At 43.3% G+C, this 20,676-nt stretch overlaps 1 protein-coding gene across 1 annotated transcript in view; it reads right to left on the bottom strand.

The window, feature by feature from the left end:
- Positions 1-20,389, bottom strand: part of ELP1 (elongator acetyltransferase complex subunit 1) — a 162,852-nt gene extending 142,463 nt beyond the window's left edge. Inside the window, exon 1 of the mRNA XM_077272515.1 lies at positions 20,300-20,389. The gene's annotated coding sequence lies outside the window, so the exon portion shown is untranslated. The remainder of the gene's footprint in view (positions 1-20,299) is intronic.
- Positions 20,390-20,676: the final 287 nt, after the last annotated feature.

Here is a 20,676-nt window from a genome sequence, read left to right as displayed (position 1 = left end):
ATAACTAAAAGAGCCACCTTGTCAGAATGCAGCATTAGTGCTGCACAAGGTGGCTCTTTTGGTTACAAACGCCTGGGGGGGGGGGTGACAGGTTCCCTTTAAAATAGATAAGATTTGTCCTATATTAGCTTTAAATTAACTTAACCACAAGATGGTTCTGTTGCTTATCAATTACAGGGATATTAACCGTTTATGCTTCTTTGCACATTTGATGGCTTGCAATGCACGGCACTAAGCACTTTATTTTATGACTGGTCATTATATTGGTACATGGATTTCCATGGGAATCTAGCTAGTATATATTGAGGACAAAGTTTTTGGATGTTATATAATTAATATGATGGACATTTTGTAGAGTAACCTCTGTTTTTCCAGTTACCTTAGTTACTGAATTTAAAAGAAAAAAATTGGACTGAATTAATAAAAATGTTTTTTTTGTTTTTTTTTACAAGAAATCTGTGGTCACTTCAATTCATTTTTTGTACCCAAGGGAAATATGTGATGGGATGTACAAAAAATAAGGTGGTTTATCTGCCCAAGATGTGGCTACTGCTCTCGTGGAATGGGCTCTGATATTGACTGGAGGAGACTTCCCTTCTGATGTGTAGGTCAGGCTGATCACTGATCTAACCCATCATGCCAACGTCACTTTTGACATCTTTTTCCCCTTATTTTTCCCTCAAAACTGTATGAACAGATTGGGATCTATTTGCCAGTCCTCTGAGGATTCCATGTACTGGAGGACTACTCTTCTGGCATCTAGGGAATGAAAAGACCATTTCTGGCTATTTTTATGGTCTTGGCTGAAGGAAGGCAAGACTACCTCTTGACTCATATGAAAGGACGTTACTAATTTTGGCAAGAACACAGGGTTTAATCTAAGAATAATGCATTCATCTATGATCCTTAAGTATGGGCTTTTTATGGAAAACACCTGTATTTCCCAATCCTCCTGGATATTGTTATGGCAACCAGGAATGTAATTTTAAGGGAGAGAGATTTTATGTCTGAATCCTCAAGTGGTTCATATGGTGATCTGAATAATCCATTTAAGCCCGTGTGCATAACCCAAGGTGGGACATAGGCTCTAACCGTGGGTCAAATTCTGCCTGTGGCCTTCACGAATTGTTCAATGCATGGATGTCCTGCTAGTGGATAGGCCATAAAAACACTCAGAGGAGATATCTGCACTTTCAGAGTGCTGGGTCTTAGGCTTTTCTCAAACCCCGCTTGGAGGAATTTTATGATTTTGGGAATATAACGCTTCGATAATACCATTGTCGCCACGGGACATTGCGCACAAAATTTTCTCCATATTTTAGTATATATCGCCGATGTTACCGGTTTTCTACTTTTTTGTATTGTTGTTATGACAGAGTCCGAGAGACCTCTAGATCTGCCACTCAGGATCCAGCAAGTCAACTGTAGGAGCTTCACATTGGGATGGTGTATTGGCCTCTGGACCAATAGATTGTGCCTCTCTATAAGCATGAGGAGATCTTCTATGGCCATCCTTCTTAGTACAAGAAACCAGCTCCTGGGTCAAAATGGTAATATTATGATCACCTTGGCTTGCTCTTCCAGTATCTTCCTCAGCACCGCTGGGATTAGAGGAAATGGGGAAAAACCATACGCCAGGTCCATGTTCAATTTTTGAGATAAGAGGTCTACTCCTGTCGGCCTGTCTCCCTGATTCTTTTCACTCACTTTCTTTGCATCTGAATTTTTTCTTGTAGCGAACAGTTCCACCTGGGGGGAACCCCATCGGCATATTATGTGACTGAATTCTTCCCAATTCAGCCCCCATTCTGACTGTTGGACTGTTTTTCGTCTGAGAAAGTCCGCTACCAAATTCTGAGTCCCCTTCAAATGTACTGTGGTCACTGATCGGAATTTTGCAATCCTCTACCAACTAAAATCTTAGATAAAGCTGGCTGTGAGGATGAAAAGGCACATGATAATAAGCTTCTTTAAGATCTAACGTACAGATTACCATATTTCCCTTGATCAATGGAGTCGTAGATCTTATAGAATCCATATTTAATTTTTTGTAGGATACCCATCTGTTTAGGGACTTCAGATTTATTATGGTGTGATAGTCTCCCCTGGGTTTGTTTATTGAGAACAGGCTCGAATAGTAACAGAGACCCCATTCTGACTCCGGCACTGGAACCACTGCTCCTGAATCCATCAACTTCTTTACGTCTGCCAGCAGCCTTCCTAAAACCTGGGGAGACTGAGTAGTTGTCAGATGGAATCTTCCCTGGGGTATCTGCACAAATCGTATTTTGTATCCCTCTGATACCGTTTGCAATATCCATGGGTTCTTGAATACCGCTGTCCATGCCTGAAGAAAGTTTTGGATTCTCCACCCCCCCACCCGAGCTAAAAGGGTTAAACAGGCGGATGGTAAGAACAAAGTCCAAGATCAGGCAACAGATCAAGCAAACAGAACTCAAGACACAGAAGAGCTCTAAGCACAAACCTCACAAGATGAATGTACAGTACAGACCAAAAGTTTGGACACACCTCATTTAAAGATTTTTCTGTATTTTCATGACTATGAAAATTGTAAATTCACACTGAAAGCATCAAAACTATGAATTAACACATGTGGAATTATATACTTAACAAAAAAGTGTGAAACAACTGAAAATATGTCTTATATTCTAGGTTCTTCAAAGTAGCCACTTTTTGCTTTGATGACTGCTTTGCATACTCTTGGCATTCTCTTGATGACCATCAAGAGGTAGTCACCGGAAATAGTCTTCTAACAATCTTGAAGGAGTTCCCAGAGATGCTTAGCACTTGTTGGCCCTTTTGCCTTCACTCTGCGGTCCAGCTCACCCCAAACCATCTCGATTGAGTTCAGGTCTGGTCACTGTGGAGGCCAGGTCATCTGGTGTAGCACCCCATCACTCTCCTCCTTGGTCAAATAGCCCTTACACAGCCTGGAGGTGTTTCTGGTCATTGTCCTGTTGAAAAATAAATGATGGTCCAACTAAACGCAAACCGGATAGAATAGCATGCCGCTGCAAGACGCTGTGTTAGCCATGCTGGTTTAGTATGCCTTCAATTTTGAATAAATCCCCAACAGTGTCACCAGCAAAGCACCCCCACACCTCCTCCTCCTCCTCCATGCTTCATGGTGGGAACCAGGCATGTAGAGTCCATCCGTTCACCTTTTCTGCGTCACACAAAGACACGGTGGTTGGAACCAAAGATCTCAAATTTGGGCTCATCAGACCAAAGCACAGATTTCCACTGGTCTAATGTCCATTCCTTGTGTTCTTTAGCCCAAACAAGTCTCTTCTGCTTGTTGCCTGTCCTTAGCAGTGGTTTCCCAGCAGCTATTTTACCATGAAGGCCTGCTGCACAAAGTCTCCTCTTAACAGTTGTTGTAGAGATGTGTCTGCTGCTAGAACTCTGTGTGGCATTGACCTGGTCTCTAAACTGAGCTGCTGTTAACCTGCGATTTCTGAGGCTGGTGACTCGGATAAACTTATCCTCACAAGCAGAGGTGACTCTCGGTCTTCCTTTCCTGGGGCAGTCCTCATGTGAGCCAGTTTCTTTGTAGCGCTTGATGGTTTTTCCAACTGCATTTGGGGACACTTTCAAAGTTTTCACAATTTTTCAGACTCATTGACCTTCATTTCTTAAAGTAATGATGGCCCCTCATTTTTCTTTACTTAGAATTTGTATTATGGCAACAAAAAGCAGCTAACAGTCTATTCAGTAGGACTATCAGCTGTGCATCCACCAGACTTCTGCTCAACACAACTGATGGTCCCAACCCCATTTATAAGGCAAGAAATCCCACTTATTAAACATGACAGGGCACACCTGTGAAGTGAAAACCATTTCCGGTGACTACCTCTTGAAGCTCATCAAGAGAATGCCAAGAGTGTGCAAAGCAGTCATCAAAGCAAAAGGTGGCTACTTTGAAGAACCTAGAATATAACACAATATCAGTTGTTTCACACTTTTTTGTTAAGTATATAATTCCACATGTGTTAACTCAGTTTTGATGTCTTCAGTGTGAATGTACAATTTTCATAGTCATGAAAATACAGAAAAATCTTTAAATGTGGTCTGCCCAAACTTTTGGTCTGTACTGTACGTCTGGCAGTGTTCTGGGAAACTCAGCTCCGTTAGGAAGCATGGCCATTTACTGGAATAGAGAAGACATGAGACAGCCGACACAGTCTCAGATTGGATAGTCGAGCTGTCAATCAAAACACTGACAGCTCAGCACACCCCTGTACCAGATTGGATGGCTGAGCTGTCAGTAAGGGGTGGAATTGTGACATATTGCTTGTCTAGCCAACAGGGAACACTTTGTTCATATGGTTCCTTAAACCTCCAAACATTTAATCCTGTATTGAGGAGGGGGCTGGTGGGTATCCTCCACATTCATAGTATTCCTGACGGCTGATAATAGTGCGTCAGTATCTTCCCAAGAGAAAAGGTACTTCTTTTCTTCTGAGGGATTTGCAACAAATTCTTTCCTTTCCCCTTGCTCAGGGTCAGTGTAATTTGATAACTCCTCCCCTTCTGAACTGGACACCATCTCCCATCGTGGTCTTTTTTGCATGGGAGCCATGCGGGAGGATTATGGGGTAAATCAACCTCCTCTCTTATTATGGTCCTTATATCGGTCATAAATGAGATGTGTTCATCTTTAACCACCTTGGCAATACACTCAGGGCATAACTGTTTCCCCATATGTGTCCGGCAGTTTAGTATTACACATGGCACATTTTTTCCCTTTCTTTTTAGTTGCGGATGGCGTCAAGGACCATTTAGGGGCTTTCTTGTCCTATAAAGGAACAAGGGAACGTACTATGAATTATACCGTAGATGACAGACAGTGTGACAGTGCGAGACCCAAACTTACAGAAACTCACTTGTACCAGGGTTTCAGCAGGGGTATCAGGCCGGCTAGCGGTTTGAACTTCCATAGCTGGCTGACTAGATGAACTGGAACCTCAGATACCCCTTGCCAATACTTTAAATAGTATTGTCTCACCTGTCTTCCATCTGAATCGTCAAAAGGCAGTTCCCCTTTAAATTAAGATTCTGCACCTTTTTTTTTCCCAATCACCCGGAAGTGCGTTGCACGGTGGAATGCACGACGGGTGCTAGAGGCCTGCGCATCATCCCTCTAATCAGAAGCGCCTCCTAATCTTCAGCGAGTAATAGAGCCATGTGCAGGGATGGGCAGCAGGAGCCGAGAGCCCCCCTGGAGGAGAAGCGGCTCACTCCAGTAGCCACCACTCATCTGGACAGGCGGAGGAACCCCTTGTTCGGCAGGGGGTCAGCCTCCGGACCTCCTGCAGGATGAAGGGGGAGAGATGACGAGGACCCCGATCCAAACCTCCTGCGTCCGGCATCAGAAGCTCCAGCTCGGTGGAACATGTCAGGTAAACCTCTTCTGCGTCTGTCCCCGATAGGGACAGGAAAAACACTGAGGGGTGGTGGATGGAGGGACCTCTTGTGTGTTCCTGTTCCTACCAAGGATAAGAAGGACAACCTCCTGATGGTGCTGTCAGGGGAGAAGTCCTGGAAATGCACTTTTATTCATGTGCATTCCTTTCTCATACCAGGTTAACTGAAGAAAGAACTAGGACATTAGAAAAAAATAACTTTCAGTTAAGGTATGTGCAGACGATCCGGAACCGGCTGCGCTTTAGATGCAGCACAAGTTCGCTGAGTCCAAAATGCTGCCGTCTATTGAACGCAGGTGAATCCGCATGTTATATAAATAAATAACAACAACAACAACGTGTTCACTAAATCATGAGGATTCACAGCGTCCAATACTTTCTATGGGTGAAAAACTCTTGTGGAGATTCGCGTCTTGCAAGAGAAATTGACATGCTGAAGTCTGGAGAGACTCACCGCTGTCACGGAGAGACTAGGTGGGCGAGAGCTTATAACCCGGGCCCCTGCAATTTCCCTAAGACTAGGGAAATACTGACTGGCCCTCTACCTGAAGTTTACACTGATGGTGTGCATGTTCAGGCCTCGAACATCACCCTGCCTCCTGATACAACCCTGAGCTGAAAACCTCCGCCCTCCACCCAGTGAATGCAATACACCAGTACCCACAGTTAGCACAGACAAGGATAAAGGAAAATATACATCACGCTGCAGTCACACAGGAATACACTATAAATGTGCAGGGCAAAATAAACACAAATATAGGAAGGGGTAAATAAGACAAGGGAAAATACACCACCAGCAATGATACTCCAATGACCAGCTCTCCACTCCAGACCGAGATAACAAATGCGCAAGACAGAAGCTATAATCGGCGACACCCAATGATCAGGAGAACTATAAAAAGGCAATAAGCATGGCCCAGCCTCCAATCCGAGGATCAGGTAAATTAACCCCGGAACAGCTAGACAAAATCTAGCCGACGCCAATGAGTAAATAGTGGTCAAAAGCGGAACTACAGCTGTCTGTCGGACGACCTGGTCTGAACAGCGTCCGACATGACAACCGCATGTCGGCCTCCACGGGTGAGACACGGGTGTCTCTGGACGCATAGTGGGCATGGGATTTCTTGAAATCCCATCCACTATGCTGTAACAGCTGGACATTGCGGGTTGGACACCGCACCAGTATGCAGCATCCAACCGGCAGCATTTACTCATCGTGTGCACATACCCTTAAAGTCGCCTTCTCAGAATTGAGACATCTTTTGGAAGGGGCCAATCATCCGGTGAGTGTCCTTACTGACCACAAAAATTTTGAATTCATCTGTACAGCAAAGAGGTTGTCTACAAATCAACCACATTGGGCCTTATTTTTCTCCAGGTTTAATTTTATAATTTCTTATCAGCCTGGTTGAAGAAAAGGCAAGGCTGATACTCTGCCCAGGATATTTACTGAACCTGGACATCAGGAGAGGACCAGCACTGACTGTACCATCATACATCCAAAAATGTTTTGGGGAATACTGGACACCAAATAATTTTTTTACGCAGATTAAAGATAAATACCAAACTGACTTTCTTTACCATCCTTCTAAAGACGTTGATCTTTCTGAATGCAGAACCACCAAATATAGGTCCCCAAATCTGTTCGACTTGAAGTCCTCAAACCTGTCCATGATTCTAAACTTGTAGGACACCCTGAAGTCATGAAAAATGCAAGAACTACTGTTACGTTCTTTTTGGTGGCCAAATTGTAGGACGGATGTGAGAAAATACAAGCGCATCTCACAAAATTAGAATATCATCAAAAAGTTAATTTATTTCAGTTCTTCAATACAAAAAGTGAAACTCATATATTATATAGAGTCATTACAAACAGACTGATGTATTTCAAGTGTTTATTTCTGTTAATATTGATGAATATGGCTTACAGCCAATGAAAACCCAAAAGTGATTATCTCACTAAATTAGAATACTTTATAACACTAGCTTGAAAAAATGATTTTAACTTCCAAAATGTTGGCGTACTGAAACGTATGTTCATTACGTTGACTGAATACTTGGTCGGGGCTCCTTTTGCATCAATTACTGCATCCCTGCGGCGTGGCATGGAGGCGATCAACCTGTGGCACTGCTGAGGTGTTATGGAAGCCCAGGTTGCTTTGATAGCAGCCTTCAGTTCGTCTGCATTGCTGGGTCTGGGGTCTCATCTTCCTCTTGACAATTCCCCATAGATTCTCTATGGGGTTAAGGTCAGACGAGTTTGCTGGCCAATCAAGCACAGTGATACTGTTGTTTTTAAACTAGGTATTCGTACTTTTGGCAGTATGAACAGGTGCCAAATCCTGCTGGAGAATTACATTTCCATCTCCAGAAAGCTTGTCTGCAGAGGGAATCATGAAGTGTTCTAAAATTTCCTGGCAGATGCCTGCGCTGACTTTGGTCTTGATAAAACACAGTGGACCTACACCAGCAGATGACATGGCTCTCGAAACCATCATTGATTGTTGATACTACACACTAGACCTTGGAAATCAAGGTCCCAGAGTCTGGAGGAAGAGTGGAGAGACAGACAATCCAAGCTGCTTGAAGTCTAGTGTGAAGTTTCCACAGTCAGTGATGGTTTGCGGAGCCATGTCATCTGCTGGTATAGGTACACTGTTTTATAAAGACCAAAGTCAGTGCAGTCGTCTACCAGGAAATTTAAGAGCACTTCTTGCTTCCCTCTGCCGACATGCTTTTTGGAGATGGAAATGTAATTCTCCAGCAGGACTTGGCACCTGTCCACACTGTCAAAGTACCAATACCTGGTTTAAAAACAACAGTATCTCTGTGCTTGATTGGCCTGCAAACTCGCCTGACCTTAACCCCATAGAGAATCTATGGGGTATTGTCTAGAGGAAGATGAGATACCAGACCCAACAATGCAGACGAGCTGAAGGCTGCTATCAAAGCAACCTGAGCTTCCATAACACCTCAGCAGTGCCACAGGCTGATCGCCTCCATGCCACGCCACATTGATGCAGTAATTGAAGCAAAAGGAGCCCCGACCAAGTATTGATTGCATTTACTGAACATACATTTCAGTAGGCCAACATTTCAAATGTTAAAATCATTTTTTCAAGCAGGTGTTATAAAGTACTAGATTGTGGCCCGATTCTAACGCATCGGGTATTCTAGAATATGCATGTTCCCGTAGTATATGGACAATGATGATTCCAGAATTCGCGGCAGACTGTGCCCGTCGCTGATTAGTCGAGGCAACCTTTATGACATCATCGTCGCCATGGCAACCATTATGACATCTACGTCGATACTGTGCCCGTCGCTGATTGGTTGAGGCCGCCAGGCCTCGACCAATCAGAGACGCGGGATTTCCAGGACAGACAGAAAAACCCTTAGACAATTATATATATATATATATATATATATATATATATATAGATTCTAATTTACTGAGACAATGACTTTTGGGTTTTCATTGGCTGTGAGCCATAATCATCAACCTTAACAGAAATAAACACTTGAAAAACATCAATGTTTATAATGACTCTATATAATATATCAGTTTCACATTTTGTATTGAAGAACGGAAATAAATTAACTTCTTGATTATATTCTAATTTTGTGAGATGCACCTGTATGTCTCCTCCAGTTTAACATGTGCATGGAACAAGACACCACAATCTTCTCCTCTAGGACTTCTTCAACCTCTTCCAGTTCCATCCAGGCTTTGAGGATCAATCTAAATGAATTTTATCATGGATCTACCTCCCTCCGTTATTCTTGGTGTGTTGGATTGGCTCACAAAGATGACCCATTATATTTCCATTAAAGGGATTCCTATTGCGGAAAAAAGTGCAGATTTAATGGTAAAATAGATATATTTAGGCTGCATGGAATTGCTGACAATGTAATTTCTGATAGAGGTGTTCAGTTTACATCAAGATTTTAGAAAAGCAGACCCACTATATGACATGGATCATTTACAGTACAGACCAAAAGTTTGGACACACCTTCTCGTTTAAAGATTTTTCTGTATTTTCATGACTATGAAAATTGTAAATTCACACTGAAGGCATCAAAACTATGAATTAACATGTTCTGTCTTCATACACGTTGATACGGTGTGTGATCCAACATACAGCATAAACCACTTCTGTCTTCCAAATAAGCAGACTGTTCTCTGTAGTCTAACTTGTTTATTGGTAACTATCATACCGCTGCTGCCGCCTCCTCGTTCGCTCCCGGCCTCTGCTTCTCGTGCGTGCGCGCATACCAGGTTCAGTGCTGCGCGTGTGCACTTCTGATCTTCTGTTGGCGCTCCTCTTCGTCTCCTCTATGGTCCTGGAGGACTAGTACCTGGAAGTCGGTCCTCCTTATTGTCCTCTCTATGGTTCTGGAGGTCTGTTACCCGGAAGTGCTACCCTGCCTTTAGGTATTTAAACTGCTTCCTGCCGTCCATCTGTGCCTGGTTATCATTTGTTCCTTCAGGTGTTCCTGGCCGCTCTTAGTCTCTGTGAAGTTCGTTTTCCCTCTGACTTTGGGTTTATCCTGTCTTTCCTGTATCCTGCTAGCCTCTGCGTTTCCTCAGCTCCTCCGCCAGTCCCTGCACTGCTGCAGTTTACCCATCAGTCCTGTTTTACCCATCAGTCCTGTTTTACCCATCAGTCCTGTTTCTCTGCAGTACTCACCTTTCCTGTGGTCCTACTATCTCCGCCTCTTCTTGGTCTTCTCCCGTCCTGGTCCTCCAGCTTCCGTGGCGATAGTCCCTCACGGGCCTGCCCCTAACTCTCCCTGTATAGGGGGCGGTCTATCTGGTCAGCTCGTCCGTGAGGGGTTCGTCGTCGCGGTCTAGAGGGTCCACTCTCCGTTTTCCCTCTTTGAATCGTCACACTTAAATAGGACTGCACTCGGGTGACATCTGAGTGCAGCCTGATTCTTACAGCATAACAGTAACAGGTATTGAAAATGTGGTAAAACTATAAGAATACAAATTATATGGATAAGTATTGAGCCAAATAACAGCACAGCTGATACTTTACAACTAGCAGGAAAAAATATACAGGATGATGCAACTTCTACATATAACTACTGTATTTTCCGGCGTATAAGACTACTTTTTAACCCCTAAAAATTGTCCCAAAAGTCGGGGGTCGTCTTATACGCCAGGTACGGGTGTACAGAGCGATCCTGGATGGTTCCCAGGGTCTGAAGGAGAGGAGACTCCTCTTCAGGCCCTGGGATCCATATTCATGTAAAAAATAAAGAATAAAAATAAAAAATATGGATATACTCACCCCTCCGACGGACCCTGGACCTCAGCGGTGCAAGCGTCTGCCTCCGTTTCTAAGAATGCAGTGAGTGAACAGGACCTTCGATGACGTCACGGTCGCGTGACCGCGACGTCATCGAAGGTCCTTCACTCACTGCATTCTTAGTAACGGAGGCAGACACTTGCACCGCTGAGGTCCAGGGTCCGTCGGAGGGGTGAGTATATCCATATTTTTTATTTTTATTCTTTATTTTTTACATGAATATGGATCCCAGGGCCTGAAGAAGAGTTTCCTCTCCTCAGACCCCGGGAACCACACGCCGTATAAGATGACTGAGTGTATAAGTTGACCCCCGTCTTATACAGCAGGCATATCCCAAATTCCATATTTTATATGGAAAAGTTGGGGGTCGTCTTATACGCCCAGTCATCTTATACACCAGAAAATACGGTACATACAGCAAGTGACTGATAATAGATTTCCTAAGGGTACTGTCTCACAGTGGCACTTTGGTCGCTACGACGGCACGATTCGTGACGTTCCAGCGATATAGTTACGATCTCGCTGTGTCTGACACGCTACTGCGATCAGGGACCCCGCTGAGAATCGTACGTCGTAGCAGATCGTTTGAAACTTTCTTTCCTCGTCAAGTGTCCCGCTGTGGCGGCATGATCGCATCGTGTAACAAAGGTTGTATACGATGTGCGCACAGTAACCAACGGCTTCTACATCGCAAATACGTCATGAAATTATCGCTCCAGCGCCGTGTATTGCAACGTGTGACCGCAGTATACGACGCTGGAGCGATAATGGAGCGACGCTGGAGCGTCACGGATCGTGCCGTCGTAGCGACCCAAGTGCCACTGTGAGACAGTACTAGCTGCTGTGCAATAAATCACATTCTGTAGAACACTATATTGCAAGAACAGAGGTAACAATCTTACCGGATAAACTTAACCAGGATGGCAAGTAAGTGAGGTAGTTCCAACACAGCAGATTAACACGTGTGTCCAGGGAAATACACAGAGAGAAAATGGAGTTTCCCTATCCCATGATACCTTGGTGCAATCCCACAATGCAACACTAATTATTACTAAAAACACAGGTTATAAATGTAACCACCGCTAGATGGTGCTATAACACAGCAAAACCAAAACTATAGTACTAAAACTTTTTGATGGATAATTGGAACCATACGGTCCTTGTTAAAATGGACAGAACATAACACATGTGAAATTATATACCGTATTTTTCGCTTTGGTAAGACGCTCCGGATTATAAGACGCACCCCAAATTTTGAGGAGAAAAATAGGAAAAAACTTTTTTTAATAAATTGGTGGGGTGTCTTATAATCCATGCGTCTTATTACTTCCAGGGGTTGTGGCTGTGGTGGATCAGGGTCCCAGGGTCGTTGCTGGAGGCAGGAGTGGAGCATTGCTGCAGGCTGGGATGAGGGGGTCTGCAGGGGGCTCCTGTGCTGCAGGGGGGCTCCTGTGCTGCAGGCTGGGATGAGGGGTCTGCAGGGGGGCTCCTGTGCTGCAAGCTGGGATGAGGGGTCTGCAGGGGGCTCCTGTGCTGCAGGGCTGTCTCCAATGCTGTAGGGCTGTCTCCGGTGCTGCGGGGGGCTCTGGTGACATTTTGTGAAAGGCCAGAGCCCCCAGCAGTTCGTCCATGCGTTCCTGTATGACTGACTCCAGGAAAATGGCCGCCGGAATCTCGAGAGATGAGATCTCAGCGCTGAAATCTCATCTCCCGAGATTCCGGCGGCCATTTTCCCGGAATTAGTCATACTGGAACGCATGGACGAACTGCCGGGGGGCTCTGGTCTGTCACAAAATGTCGCCAGAGCCCCCCGCAGCACCGGAGCCTCCAGCATCACCCGGGGCAGCAGCGGACAACCCCGACAGCGGCGGCGGGCGGTAGCGGCGGCGGACACCCCCTCATCCCAGCCTGTAATGGTAAGCGGTATATCCGCTTTGTTAGACGCACCCACATTTCCCCCCCCCAAATTTGGGGGAAATAAAGTGCGTCTTACAAAGCGTAAAATACGGTACTTAACAAAAAAAAGTGTGAAACAACTGAAAATATGTCTTATATTCTAGGTTCTTCAAAGAAGAGACCAAAACCAAAGCAATACAGAACAAGAGACCACCAGAAAGTATACAGGCTAGAGAATAATTAAAATATGCCTTTATTTATAAAAATTTGCAATTGGTTACATAAAATAAAACAAGACAAAAGTGCACAAGAGCAGGACTAGACAGGATATTATATATAATTATTCACAGCAACCCCAGAATACCTCAATAAAGGGATTATTATATACACTGTGTTCCAAATTATTATGCAAATTGGATTTGTGTCATAAAGATTTAATCGTTTTGTTTTTCAAATAAACTCATGGATGGTATTGTGTCTCAGGGCTCAATGGATCACTGAAATCAATCTTAAATACATGTGATAATTAGTTTTCCAGGTGATTCTAATTAAAGGAAAACTACTTAAAAATGATGTTCCACATTATTAAGCAAGTCACAGGTTTCAAGCAATATGGGAAATAAAAAGGATCTCTCTGCTGCTGAAAAGTGTTAAATAGTGCAATGCCTTGGACAAGGTCTGAAAACATTAGATATTTCACGAAAACAGGAGTGATCATCATACTATGAAGAGATTTATGACTGAAACAGAGTTCATGCAGATAAAGGCATATTGAGGAAGGTTTCTGCCAGACAAATTCATTGAATTAAGAAAGCAGCTGCCAAAATACCATTACAAAGCAGCAAAAAGTTATTTGAAGTTGCTGGTGCCTCTGGAGTCCCTCAAACCTCAAGGTGTAGGATCCTTCAAAGGCTTGCTGTGGTGCATAAACCTACTATTCGGCCACCCCTAAACAGTGATCACAAGCAGAAACGGTTGCAGTGGGCCCAGACATATATGAAGACTATTTTTCAAGCAGTCTTGTTTACTGATGAGTGTCGAGCAACTCTGGACGGTCCAGATGGATGGAGTAGTGGATGGTTGATGGCCACCATGTCCCAACAAGGCTGCAACGTCAGCAAGGAGGTTGAGGAGTCATGTTTTGGTCCAGAACAGCTGGTAGGGCCCTTTAAGGTTCCTGAAGGTGTGAAAATGACCTCTGCAAAGTGTATAGAGTTTCTGACTGACAACTTTCTTCCATGGTAAAAAAAGCAGAAACATGCCTTCAGGAGCAGAAGAATCTTCATGCATGACAATGCACCATCTCCTGCTGCAAAGAATCCCTCTGAGTCATTGGCTGCTATGGGCATAAAGGGAGATAAACTCATGGTGTGGCCACCATCTTCCCCTGACCTCAACCCTATCGAGAACCTTTGGATTATCATCAAGCTAAAGATCTATGAGGGTGGGAGGCAGTTCACATCACAACAGCAGGTCTGGGAGGCTATTCTGACTTCATGCAAAGAAATACAAGCAGAAACTCTCCAAAAACTCACAAGTTCAATGGATGCAAGAATTGTGAAGGTGATATCAAAGAAGGGCTCCTATGTTAACATGTAACTTGGCCTGTTAGGAGGTTTTGGAGTTAAATAGCTTTTTTGCTCAGTGAATGTGACCTCCTAATGCTGAAAATTCTTCAAATGAGCATTTTCAGTTCTTTAAAACATATCAAATGTTTAGAAATACTACTGTGCCTAATAATTTGGAACAGTGCATTTTGAGTTTTTATTCATTTTGGAGATTATACTGTTATCACTGGGAAGTTTCTTCAATAAAATTCGATGTATACTCTATCGGGTGATTACTTTTATTAGACGGATTGTCATTTGCACCAACCATTTAGGAAAATCAGAGAAAAATGTCATTTGCATAATAATTTGGAACATAGTGTATTACTCGGCTATGCATACCATATTGTGCAAAAAGACAATGATTAAAACATGTGGAATGTGTAAGAAATCAGTCAAAAAAAAAAAAATCAATCAAGAACAAATAATTTGCCAAAATAAGGTGCTAGTGTGCATCACAAAACTGAGCCAAATGTAATATGTGTACCAAAAAATCAATCATAAAATAGATAAATAAAGTGCTAGAGTGCAATGACCACAATTAAGGGTCAAGCATTGTGCAAGGTAAACAAAAAACCCCACAAGAGTGAAACTATTGCAGAAAATTATATAGGATAGTAAAAACTTGGTCACACAGGGTTAATAGCGGCGGTAACAGAGTGCGTTACCCGCAGCATAACGCGGTCCGTTACCGCCGGCATTAACCCTGTGTGAGCGGTGACCGGAGGGGTGTATGCGGGCACTGAGTGCGGGGAGTAAGGAGTGGCCATTTTCTTCCGGACTGTGCGCGTCGCTGATTGGTCGTGGCAATGGTCGTGGGCGTTTTGCCACGACCAATCAGCGACTTGGATTCCATGACAAACAGAGGCCGCGACCAATGAATATCCGTGACAGAAAGAAAGACAGAAAGAAGGACAGACAGACGGAAGTGACCCTTAGACAAATATATATATATATATATATATATTCTGGGGTTGCTGCGAATAATTATATTATTTAATATCCTGTCTAGTCCTGCTCTTGTTCACTTTTGTCTTATTTTATTTTATGTAACCAATTGCCAATTTTTATAAATAAAGGCATATTTTAATTATTCTCTAGCCTGTATACTTTCTGGTGGTCTCTTGTTCTGTATTGCTTTGGTCTTGGTCTCGTCTCTGTAGTGGTTTCCACTGACAACCCTCACAGTACACAACAATTGCATGTTCATTTTATTCAATATCACTGATATATATTAGATTTTTGGATAGTTTCGGGTGTTCTGTGTTTTTAAATAGATTCTTCAAAGTAGCCACCTTTTGCTTTGATGACTGCTTTGCACACTCTTGGCATTCTCTTGATGAGCTTCAAGAGGTAGTCACCGGGAATGGTCTTCCAATAATCTTGAAGGAGTTCCCAGAGATGCTTAGCACTTGTTGGCCCTTTTGCCTTCACTCTGCGGTCCAGCTCACCCCAAACCATCTCGATTGGGTTCAGGTCTGGTCACTGTGGAGGCCATGTCATCTGGCGTAGCACCCCATCACTCTCCTTCTTGGTCAAATAGCCCTTACACAGCCTGGAGGTGTGTTTGGGGTCATTGTCCTGTTGAAAAATAAATGATGGTCCAACTAAACACAAACCGGATGGAATAGCATGCCGCTGCAAGATGCTGTGGTAGCCATGCTGGTTCAGTATGCCTTCAATTTTGAATAAATCCCCAACAGTGTCACCAGCAAAGCACCCCCACACCATCACACCTCCTCCTCCATGCTTCACGGTGGGAACCAGGCATGTAGAGTCCATCCGTTCACCTTTTCTGCGTCGCACAAAGACACGGTGGTTGGAACCAAAGATCTCAAATTTTGACTCATCAGACCAAAGCACAGATTTCCACTGGTCTAATGTCCATTCCTTGTGTTCTTTAGCCCAAAAAAGTCTCTTCTGCTTGTTGCCTGTCCTTAGCAGTGGTTTCCTAGCAGCTATTTTACCATGAAGGCCTGCTGCACAAAGTCTCCTCTTAACAGTTTTTGTAGAGATGTGTCTGCTGCTAGAACTCTGTGTGGCATTGACCTGGTCTCTAAACTGAGCTGCTGTTAACCTGCGATTTCTGTGGCTGGTGACTCGGATAAACTTATCCTCAGAAGCAGAGGTGACTCTTGGTCTTCCTTTCCTGGGGTGGTCCTCATGTGAGCCAGTTTCTTTGTAGCGCTTGATGGTTTTTGCAACTGCACTTGGGGACACTTTTAAAGTTTTCCCAATTTTTCGGACTGACTGACCTTCATTTCTTAAAGTAATGATGGCCTCTCGTTTTTCTTTACTTAGCTGCTTTTTTCTTGCCATAATACAAATTCTAACAGTCTATTCAGTAGGACTATCAGCTGTGTATCCACCAGACTTCTGCACAACACAACTGATGGTCCCAATCCCATTTATAAGGCAAGAAATCCCACTTATTAAACCTGACAGGGCACACCTGTGAAGTGAAAACCATTCCCGGTGACTACCTCTTGAAGCTCATTAAGAGAATGCCAAGAGTGTGCAAAACAGTCATCAAAGCAAAAGGCGGCTACTTTGAAGAACCTAGAATATAAGACATAATTTCAGTTGTTTCACACTTTTTTGTTAAGTATATAATTCCACATGTGTAAATTCATAGTTTTGATGCCTTCAGTGTGAATGTACAATTTTCATAGTCATGAAAATACAGAAAAATCTTTAAATGAGAAGGTGTGTCCAAACTTTTGGTCTGTACTGTACATGGATACCATCCGTGGTAACATTGACCCCCTATATGACATGGATCATTTACATGGATACAGACCATAGTAACACTGACCTCCTATAGGACAAGGGGTTATTTACATGGATACAGAACATGGTGACACTGACCCCCTACAGTTAGGTCCATATATTTGGACAGAGACAACATTTTTCTAATTTTGGTTATAGACATTACCACAATTAATTTTAAACAAAACAATTCAGATGCCGATGAAGTTCAAACTTTCAGCTTTCATTTGAGGGTATCCACATTAAAATTGGATGAAGGGTTTTCATGACATGGGTCATTTACATGGATACAGAACATGGTAACACTGACCCCCTATACAACATGGGTTATTTACATGGATACAGACCATGGTAACACTGACCCCCTACAGTTGTGGCCAAAAGTATTGACACCCCTGCAATTCTGTCAGATAATACTCAGTTTCTTCCTGAAAATGATTGCAAACACAAATTCTTTGGTATTATCTTCATTTAAATTTGTCTTAAATGAAAAAACACAAAAGAGAATGAAGCAAAAAGCAAAACATTGATCATTTCACACAAAATTTCAAAAATGGGCCAGACAAAAGTATTGGCACCCTCAGCCTAATACTTGGTTGCACAACCTTTAGCCAAAATAACTGCGGCCAACCACTTCTGGTAACCATCAATGAGTTTCTTACAATGCTCTGCTGGAATTTTAGACCATTCTTCTTTGGCAAACTGCTCCAGGTCCCTGATATTTGAAGGGTGCCTTCTCCAAACTGCCATTTTTAGATCTCTCCGCAGGTGTTCTATGGGATTCAGGTCTGGACTCATTGCTGGCCACCTTAGAAGTCTCTAGTGCTTTCTCTCAAACCATTTTCTAGTGCTTTTTGAAGTGTGTTTTGGGTCATTGTCCTGCTGGAAGACCTATGACCTCTGAGGGAGACCCAGCTTTCTCACACTGGGCCCTACATTATGCTGCAAAATTTGTTGGTAGTCTTCAGACTTCATAATGCCATGCACACGGTCAAGCAGTCCAGTGCCAGAGGCCGCAAAGCAACCCCAAAACATAAGGGAACCTCCGCCATGTTTGACTGTAGGGACCGTGTTCTTTTCTTTGAATGCCTCTTTTTTCTCCTGTAAACTCTATGTTGATGCCTTTGCCCAAAAAGCTCTACTTTTGTCTCATCTGACCAGAGAACATTCTTCCAAAACATTTTAGGCTTTTTCAGGTAAGTTTTGGCAAACTCTAGCCTGGCTTTTCTATGTCTCGGGGTAAGAAGTGGGGTCTTCCTGGGTCTCCTACCATACAGTCCCTTTTCATTCAGACGCTAACGGATAGTACGGGTTGACACTGTTGTACCCTCGGACTGCAGGGCAGCTTGAACTTGTTTGGATGTTAGTCGAGGTTCTTTGTCCAACATCCGCACAATCTTGCGTTGAAATCTCTTGTCAATTTTTCTTTTCCGTCCACATCTAGGGAGGTTAGCCACAGTGCCATGGGCTTTAAACTTCTTGATGACACTGCGCACGGTAGACACAGGAACATTCAGGTCTTTGGAGATGGACTTGTAGCCTTGAGATTGCTCATGCTTCCTCACAATTTGGTTTCTCAAGTCCTCAGACAGTTCTTTGGTCTTCTTTCTTTTCTCCATGCTCAATGTGGTACACACAAGGACAGAGGTTGAGTTAACTTTCATCCATGTCAACTGGCTGCAAGTGTGATTTAGTTATTGCCAACACCTGTTAGGTGCCACAGGTAAGTTACAGGTGCTGTTAATTACACAAATTAGAGAAGCATCACATGATTTTTCGAACAGTGCCAATACTTTTGTCCACCCCCTTTTTTATGTTTGGCGTGGAATTATATCCAATTTGGCTTTAGGACAATTCTTTTTGTGTTTTTTCATTGAAGACAAATTAAATGAAGATAATAATAACAAAGAATTTGTGTTTGCAATCATTTTCAGGAAGAAACTGAGTATTATCTGACAGAATTGCAGGGGTGTCAATACTTTTGGCCAAAACTGTATATGACATGGGTCATTTACATGGATAAAGACCATAGTAACACTGACTCCCTATACAACAGGGGTCATTTACATGGATACAGAGAATAGTATCACTGACCCCCTAAATGACATGGGTCATTTACATGGATACAGACCATGGTATCACATAGACCCCCTAAATCACATGGGTTATTTACACGGATACAGACCATGGTAACACTGACCTGCTTTATGACATGGGTCATTTACATGGATACAGACTGTGGTAACACTGAGCCCTATATAACATGGGTTATTTACATGGATACAGACCATGGTAACACTGACCCCCTATATAACATGGATTATTTACATGGATACAGACCGTGGTAACACTGACCCCCTATATAACATGGGTTATTTACATGGATACAGACTGTGGTAACACTGACCCCCTACATAACATGGGTTATTTACATGGATACAGACCGTGGTAACACTGACCCCCTATATAACATGGGTTATTTACATGGATACAGACCATGGTAACACTGACCCCCTATATGACATGGGTTATTTACATGGATACAGACTGTGGTAACACTGACCCCCTACATAACATGGATTATTTACATGGATACAGACCATGGTAACACTGACCCCCTATATGACATGGGTTATTTACATGGATACAGACTGTGGTAACACTGACCCCCTATATGACATGGGCTATTTACATGGATACAGACTGTGGTAACACTGACCCCCTATATGACATGGGCTATTTACATGGATACAGACTGTGGTAACACTGACCCCCTATATGACATGGGTTATTTACATGGATACAGACTGTGGTAACACTGACCCCCTATATAACATGGGTTATTTACATGGATACAGACTGTGGTAACACTGACCCCCTATATGACATGGGTTATTTACATGGATACAGACTGTGGTAACACTGACCCCCTATATAACATGGGTTATTTACATGGATACAGACTGTGGTAACACTGACCCCCTATATAACATGGGTTATTTACATGGATACAGACTGTGGTAACACTGACCCCCTATATAACATGGGTTATTTACATGGATACAGACCATGGTAACACTGACCCCCTATATAACATGGGTTATTTACATGGATACAGACCATGGTAACACTGACCCCCTATATGACATGGGTTATTTACATGGATACAGACCATGGTAACACTGACCCCCTATATGACATGGGTTATTTACATGGATACAGACCATGGTAACAATAATCTCCTGGCGCAGCAGCTGTACTATACCTGTCCACGTTTCTCGTATACCACACTGACAGTAGCACTGGACTCAGGAATAAGGCGTCAGAGCAAAGCTTGCACACGGCTTCTGTCCGCTACTTCGTAGCTGTAAATCTAGTGCGGTAGACATCTTTCCGGAGACCAAGCCTCCTAATCTGCATTACAAATGACATTACCAAAATGGCGCCGGCGCTAGAGACAGAGAAGAGTCAGCTGTTGTGCCTCTAGTGATCACAGAGGAACTTTCAATGCTGGGTCCTGCCCGCAGAGCCGCGGTGGCTTCTGGGGGGATTGTTACATGAGCTTTGCTTGCAGCTTCTTGTTTTGTTTTTGTCTTGTTGTTCGTCTTTGTGTTATGTCCAATAAACGCCTTCATCCTATAT

Source organism: Ranitomeya variabilis, chromosome 1 (genome assembly GCF_051348905.1).
Source record: "Ranitomeya variabilis isolate aRanVar5 chromosome 1, aRanVar5.hap1, whole genome shotgun sequence".
Taxonomy (NCBI): Eukaryota; Metazoa; Chordata; class Amphibia; order Anura; family Dendrobatidae; genus Ranitomeya; species Ranitomeya variabilis.
The sequence above is the reverse complement of the archived record's forward strand: the minus strand, read 5'-3'. Positions and strand labels throughout refer to the sequence as shown.